The sequence below is a fragment of the Dermacentor silvarum genome, chromosome 9 (genome assembly GCF_013339745.2).
Source record: "Dermacentor silvarum isolate Dsil-2018 chromosome 9, BIME_Dsil_1.4, whole genome shotgun sequence".
In the NCBI taxonomy this organism is placed as follows: domain Eukaryota; kingdom Metazoa; phylum Arthropoda; class Arachnida; order Ixodida; family Ixodidae; genus Dermacentor; species Dermacentor silvarum.
Window position 1 is genome coordinate 40,883,068 of NC_051162.1, and position 6,729 is coordinate 40,889,796.

Below are 6,729 nucleotides of genomic sequence, written 5' to 3' on the forward strand. Positions count from 1 at the left end.
GGAAACAAGATTTCACAAGCGCAGTCAGAGAAATAATAAGCTGATGGAACTTGCTCAGCAACACACAGCGACGACTGTGAAATCACCACTACACGGCTACTTATAATATCGTGTGATAATAATCTGGTCAGCAGCAGTGATTATGAATTGCAACAAGTGATAGAGAACCTCAACCGAGAAAGTGTAAGACTAGGGTTGAGGATTCATATACAGTAGACAAAGGTAAGTTTCAATAGCCTGGCAAGGGAACAAGAATTCATGATCGCCAGTAAGCGTCTAGAGTATGTGCAAAAGAACGCTTACTAGGTTAATTACTCGCAGGGGTCCCTGAGCATGAGCAAGAAGTCTACAGAAGAATAAATGTGGGTTGGAATGCATATGGCAGGCATTACCAAATCCTGACTCTGTCATTGAAAAGAAAATTGTGCAATCATTGCATTTTATGGGTGCTAACATATGGGGCACAAATTTGGACGTTAACAAAAAAGCTCAAGAAAAAGTTAAGGACTGAGTAAAGAGCGACGGAACGGAAAATGTTAGGCGTAACGTTAAGAGATAGGACTAGAGTGGTGTGGATCAGAGAGAAAACGGGTATAGCCGATATTCTAGTTGACAGGAGAAACAAAATTGAGCTTGGCAGGAATGCGTGGGGATGATAGCTGGTGGACCATTAGAATTGCAGAACAAGTGCCAAGGGAAGAGAAGTGCAGTCGAGGACAGCAGAATAATAGGTGCAGTGTTGAAATTACGAAATTATCAAGCGGAATCAAGTTGGAATCAGCTAGTGCAAGACAGGGGTAATTGGAGATCATTGAGAGAGCGCTTCATCCTGCAGTGGACATAAATGACGCAAAGGATGATGAAGACGATGATACTAATGTCTAATTTAAACAAATTTTTGACATACGATATTCGCATGACGTGCAATGGCTGCTTTGATTTTCTAATGCTTTTTATTTTTAGTCGGCCAACTAAAATTTTAGGCAACTGTGTATGTGCCTCTAAATGCTTTGTCTTATCAAGACAAATCTAAACGACACCGTAATGTTATTGAGCACACCTCAGTTCTACTTAATCAAACAAACAATCATCATCATCATCAGCCTATAAATATGTCCACTGCCGGACGAAGGCATCTCCCTGCGATCTTCATTACTCCTGTCTTGCGCTATCTCATTCCAACTTGCGCCTGCAAATTTCCTAACTTCATCATCCTACCTTGTTTTCTGCCGTCCTCGACTGCGGCAAACAAACAATATGCAGATCCAAAGCACATTCTGGAAGCTATGTTAAGCGATCCTTGGGCGAAGAGGTTAATTGAATTCTTTACAACTAACAACGATCCGTATGATCTAGTTTGTTTTCCTGTTAGGAAAAGTGTAACATCATGGAATGCTTAAATTTACCCACCGCTCAGGTCAAAATGTTTTTATCGTTCAAAGTTGGTGTTTATCTTAGACACTGCTCACACGCTATGCCAAAATTCAAAGACCAAATCAGGCTTGTGCACAGTGTGGGACATCTACGTAGCGAGGTCACCAGGACGAAGCGATGTTGATAGAGAATATTGGTGATGACAAATGCATGCGGAGAAAAGTACAAGACATATCCAGCTGCAGCTAAAGACTCCGTACTTTTTGGTAACAGTGGGAAATACCTATGCTGGATCATTGGCAAAAAAATTGCCCATACCTAGAGGCATACCGAACAACTAGATCACAGGAAATCAACTGAATAAAAAAATGCATTCAATATAATGGCCTCTTCTATTACCCGATCTGTGTACTTCAGAGACACCTGTCAGCCAACATATGTACAGGCTTTAGGGAGGTCTTTTTGTTTATGTATTACGCTGAACAGAGGTGCGCTTACTGGCACGACTCCTTCTTCGGCAAACATACAGGGATAATATAAGCCGTTTGTTGGTGCTCGCATTCAGCACACATGATACATATACATAATGTTGTTGTATTATGTATATACATATACATAATATACATACAAATACATATACATAATAATTGTAACCGCTGAGATATGAACCATCGAATACGCAGCCACGCCAAACCCGGGAGGGCAACCAAAGAAAGCTTCGCATTAAAAGAGCCGCAGTTTCGCCCGAAAGGCGAAGCATCGATTGCGATAGCAAATTAGTAGACAGCTATAGAAGTAAGGATAGAAGTTTTATCGGCTGTATATACTCGGAAATATTCGTTTGCTAACTAAATTAACAAGCATGCTGTCAGCGCACACTGGCAAACATGAACACATCATACTCGATGACCGCGGACACTCGCTGTCAAAACGCTGGTGTCAGGAAGCGCAGCAGAAGCAGCGAGCGAAGTGACCTTAGTGCTGTGTATCGCTTCAACGCAAACTGAGCGGAGAGAACAAGGGCACACATAAAGGCATGAGCCGCTTGCAGATTGCTTCCAAGATAAGGCGCGCGTGATTCCGCGCGGCCGTGCAAAGTACGCAGTTGTTATAGCTCTTAAACCTAATACAGCACCGGTTAAACAACCGCAAGTGTCTCAAAAGCCAAATGTAGAAGGATCAGAGGAACAGATGGCGGCTCCGCCCCCTGCTAAGAAGAGGGCGAAGGAAATGGAGAAGCCCATAATAGATAAGGACATAGAGACAGTGATAGACATTAAAATAGCGAAACTGGAGGAAACATTTGAGACCAAATCTAGTCAGGACGATGAATGGCGCAAGGCCTTCGAGGAACGCATGTTGGGGATGTTCCAAAATCTGACACAGCAGTTGCATCAGCGAGATAACAATCTCACAGAGCGACTGCATCAGAGGGATAATAAACTCACTGAAGAACTTAAGGCAGAATTTGCGAAGAGGGATCGGGCATATGAAGAGCTCACCCAGCAAGTATTAGGAAGTCAGATGAATCAGCTAGTTGGGAGTCATGGCTCATAGATCCAATAAAAACACCGTTTGGCAATGGAACTGTAGAGGCTTCACGCGCAAGCGTGCGGTCCTACAGGAATTCCTAAGGAACGGGGATCTACCGGAGCTAATAGCACTACAGGAATGCGACAGAAAGGCAAAATTGTCGGGGTACAAATCTTATGTAGGCGAGGGCGAAAACACGCAGGTGGCCACCCTAGTCAGGCAAAACGTCACGGCGGTGCAGCATGACACTGGGAGTACACAAATCGACCACGTTCTCGTAGAACTGATACCGCGAAGAAAGAGAGACGGTAGCTTGTTTGTATTAAATGTCTACAGCTCTCCCAGACAAAGAAAATGCGACTTCGGGGATCTCTTCGCGATGACGCGAAGTATGATTAAGAACAACCCGCTGTTGATTGTGGGGGACTTTAATGCTCACCACACGGCATGGCGATATAAGCAGACCTCGATCAAGGGCAGGAAATTGTGGGACGACATACAAACTCATAATCTGGATTTAATAACCGACCCGATGCAGCCTACGAGGAAGGGAACTAGTGTCGCGTGTGACACGACACCCGACCTCACTTTGACGGGGAGCGGCACTAGAGCCACGTGGTGCAATACAAAGGAGGACTTGGGCAGCGATCACAAAATCATAGAAGTGGTGGTGGAGGGAGGCCCGGCAACCCCCCGGAAACGGAGTGTAGAGGCCGTAAATTGGGACTTTTTCAGGGCACTCAGGGACGACCCGTCTCCCATCTGTGATATTGCGCAGTGGAGCGATGGCGTAGTGCGCACTGTGAAAGAAGCCACCGAAGCGCTGGAAATTGAGGGGGACAACAAAGCGCTAGACAGGAGATTAGTTAACCTCTGGAGGAAAAATAAAAGGCTTGAGGACCGACTTCGACAGAAGAGATGGGCTCGAAATATCAGGAAACAGATAGCGGCTTTAAACAAGGAAATTGAAGAACACGCAATCATGCCACGAAGCAAAATTGGGGGAACGTCTGCGATCAGATGGACAGGAATATGAGTACCGCGGGAACGTGGCGACTTCTTCGTCACCTCTTAGATCCGGATAGCACAAAGTCAGCGTCCACACAACAGCTGGAAAGAATGGCGCATCAATTTGATGGCACTAAGAAAGAACTCTTAGAAGAAGTTAGGAATAGGTACATCAATCCCGCCGGACTTGAACCCCTCCCGGCCTACGGAGGAGGAGAGAATTCGGAATTAGACGCCCCGATCTCCCTGGCTGAGGTCAGAGCAGAGATTAATCGGCTAAAGACTAAGTCAGCGGCAGGGCCGGACAGAGTGAGCAACAAAATGCTCCGTAACTTAGATGACAGCTCAATCGCCAACCTCGCAACGTACATGCAGGAGTGCTGGGAGAAGGGGACGATACCGCAGGAGTGGAAACTCGCCGACCTCATTTTCATTCCCAAGCCGGGTAAAAAACTGGGCTTCGAGAACCTCAGGCCTATATCGCTCACCTCCTGCGTGGGTAAGCTTATGGAGCACGTCGTTCAGACGCGGCTGAATAGGTACATGGAGGAAAATGGACTGTATCCGGACACCATGATCGGTTTTCGACCAAAGCTGTCGGCATGCGACGTGATGCTGCAGCTCAAGGATGAAATTATAGACAAGCAAACGCGAGACACGAAAGTGATCGTGGGGTTAGATGTGGCAAAGGCATTTGACAACGTGAGGCACGTGCCTATCTTGGAGAATTTGAACTCACTCAATGTCGGGGAGAAAGTGTACCATTACATCAAGGACTTTCTTACCAACAGGAAAGCCACTCTCAAGATAGGGGAAGAATCTATAGAGAACATTGAACTGGGTAACGTGGGGACGCCGCAGGGCTCGGTTTTATCACCTACCCTCTTCAACATTGCGATGTTGAGACTCCCCGAACAGTTGGGGGAAATTGAGAATCTAAACCACACCATATATGCGGATGACTTAACATTATGGATGAACAAGGGCAGTGATGGGCAAATAGAGAGTTCCCTGCAAATTGCAATTGACATCATCGAGGAGTACCTGAAACCCAAAGGACTTAGATGTTCGGCCGAAAAGTCGGAAGTACTGTTCTTAATGCCCTCCGGAAAACGACGGCTTCACCAAAAGCGCGAGGCTGGCATCCAGCTGTACGTCAACGGCGCAGAGATCCTCGCGGTCGACAGTATCCGCGTCCTCGGGCTGAGGATTCAGGCAAACCGGAAGAACTATGAAACGCTTGCTAGATTAGAAGCCAGTTCAAATCAGACGTGTCGTCTCATCAGACGAATAGCGAACAGGCACGCTGGGATGAAGGAGGCGAATCTCCTGAGGCTAGCGCAAGCCTTCGTAATCAGTAGGATAGTGTACGTGGCACCCTACCTCAAGCTCAGTGGAGCAGAACGGAACAAACTCGAAATCATTATTAGGAAAAGTGTCAAGGTCGCGCTCGGACTCCCCCAGAACACGTCCACCGACAAACTGATGAGGCTAGGGGTATCGAACACTCTCGAGGAACTGATTGAGGCTGCCCTTACCGCGCAGCATCAAAGGCTACTTGGATCTAAAACGGGGAGGAAAATTTTAGAGAAATTGGGCTACGAGCCCACACATGAGCAAGTGCGCTCAAGAGACATCCCCAGACAGATCAGGGACAAGATAAAAATACCTCCGCTACCCAGAAACATGAACCCTGCCTTTCACGATGGCAGACGTAAAGACAGGGCAGAGGCATTACAAACTAGGTATACTGGTCGACAGGACGTCCTATATACGGACGCTGCAGAATATGACAACAAAGCGGCATATGCGGCCGTGGCGGTTAGAGAAGATGGAACACCAATGGCGTGCTGCACAGTCAGTGGCGTCGAGACGGTTGAAGCTGAGGAAGTGGCTATAGCCTTGGCCGTCAGCCAAAGGGGGGCAAAGGTGGTCATCACCGACTCCAAAAACGCCATGCGAAATTAAGAATCGGGGAGGGTGACGGAGACTGCCATCCGTATATTAAACAGGGACGGGGGACCCAGACAGCTTGATCTGCTCGTTTGGGCACCAGCTCACCAGGGACTTAGAGGGAACGAGGAGGCTCATTCGGTCGCCCGAGGTCTCATTTACCGGTCGACCCCCGGAACCTCCCAAGTCACCGAAACTATAAACAGAAGAGAGGATATGCGCGCATACCAGGAAATCACAGTATACTACAGACTAAATCGACAAATTTACCCGGCAGCGGACAGAACACTCAGTAAGAAAGATGAGGTTATGTGGAGGAAATTACAGACGGGGGTTTTCCCAAACCCCGTACTCTACAGCAAGTGGCATCCAAGAGTATTCGATTCAAAGTGCAAATTCTGTGATGAGGCAGCAAATCTGGTTCACATGGTGTGGACATGTCCGTCTAAGCATGATAGCTCGCGCACTCTAGAATCCTGGGAGGCTTTGCTCCGCAGCCCAGACCCCAACGTCCAGCAGGACATCATCGGTCAAGCCCTTGCTGCTACTGTGTCTCAAGGTATTCCAGCCGACGGCTAGGGGCGACGGTGGAGAATGATTTCTCTCCCGACGTTGACTGGTGTTTTTTTAATAAAGTTGTTCCTCCTCCTCCTCCTCCCGGAGCCAAACGGCGCTCCCTCCCCTCCTTCCCACGCTGCCTCCCTCCCTGCGCGCGCGAGATTGAGCCGCGATCGGCGGATTGCGCGAAATGCGCAGTTGCTGCAGGAGTTGCTGTCGGAGAACAACACCGCCCCCCCCCCTCCCTCCCATCCCTCCACGGCCTTTCGCGCGACGGAAGACTGCGCGTTTCCTGTCAGCTTC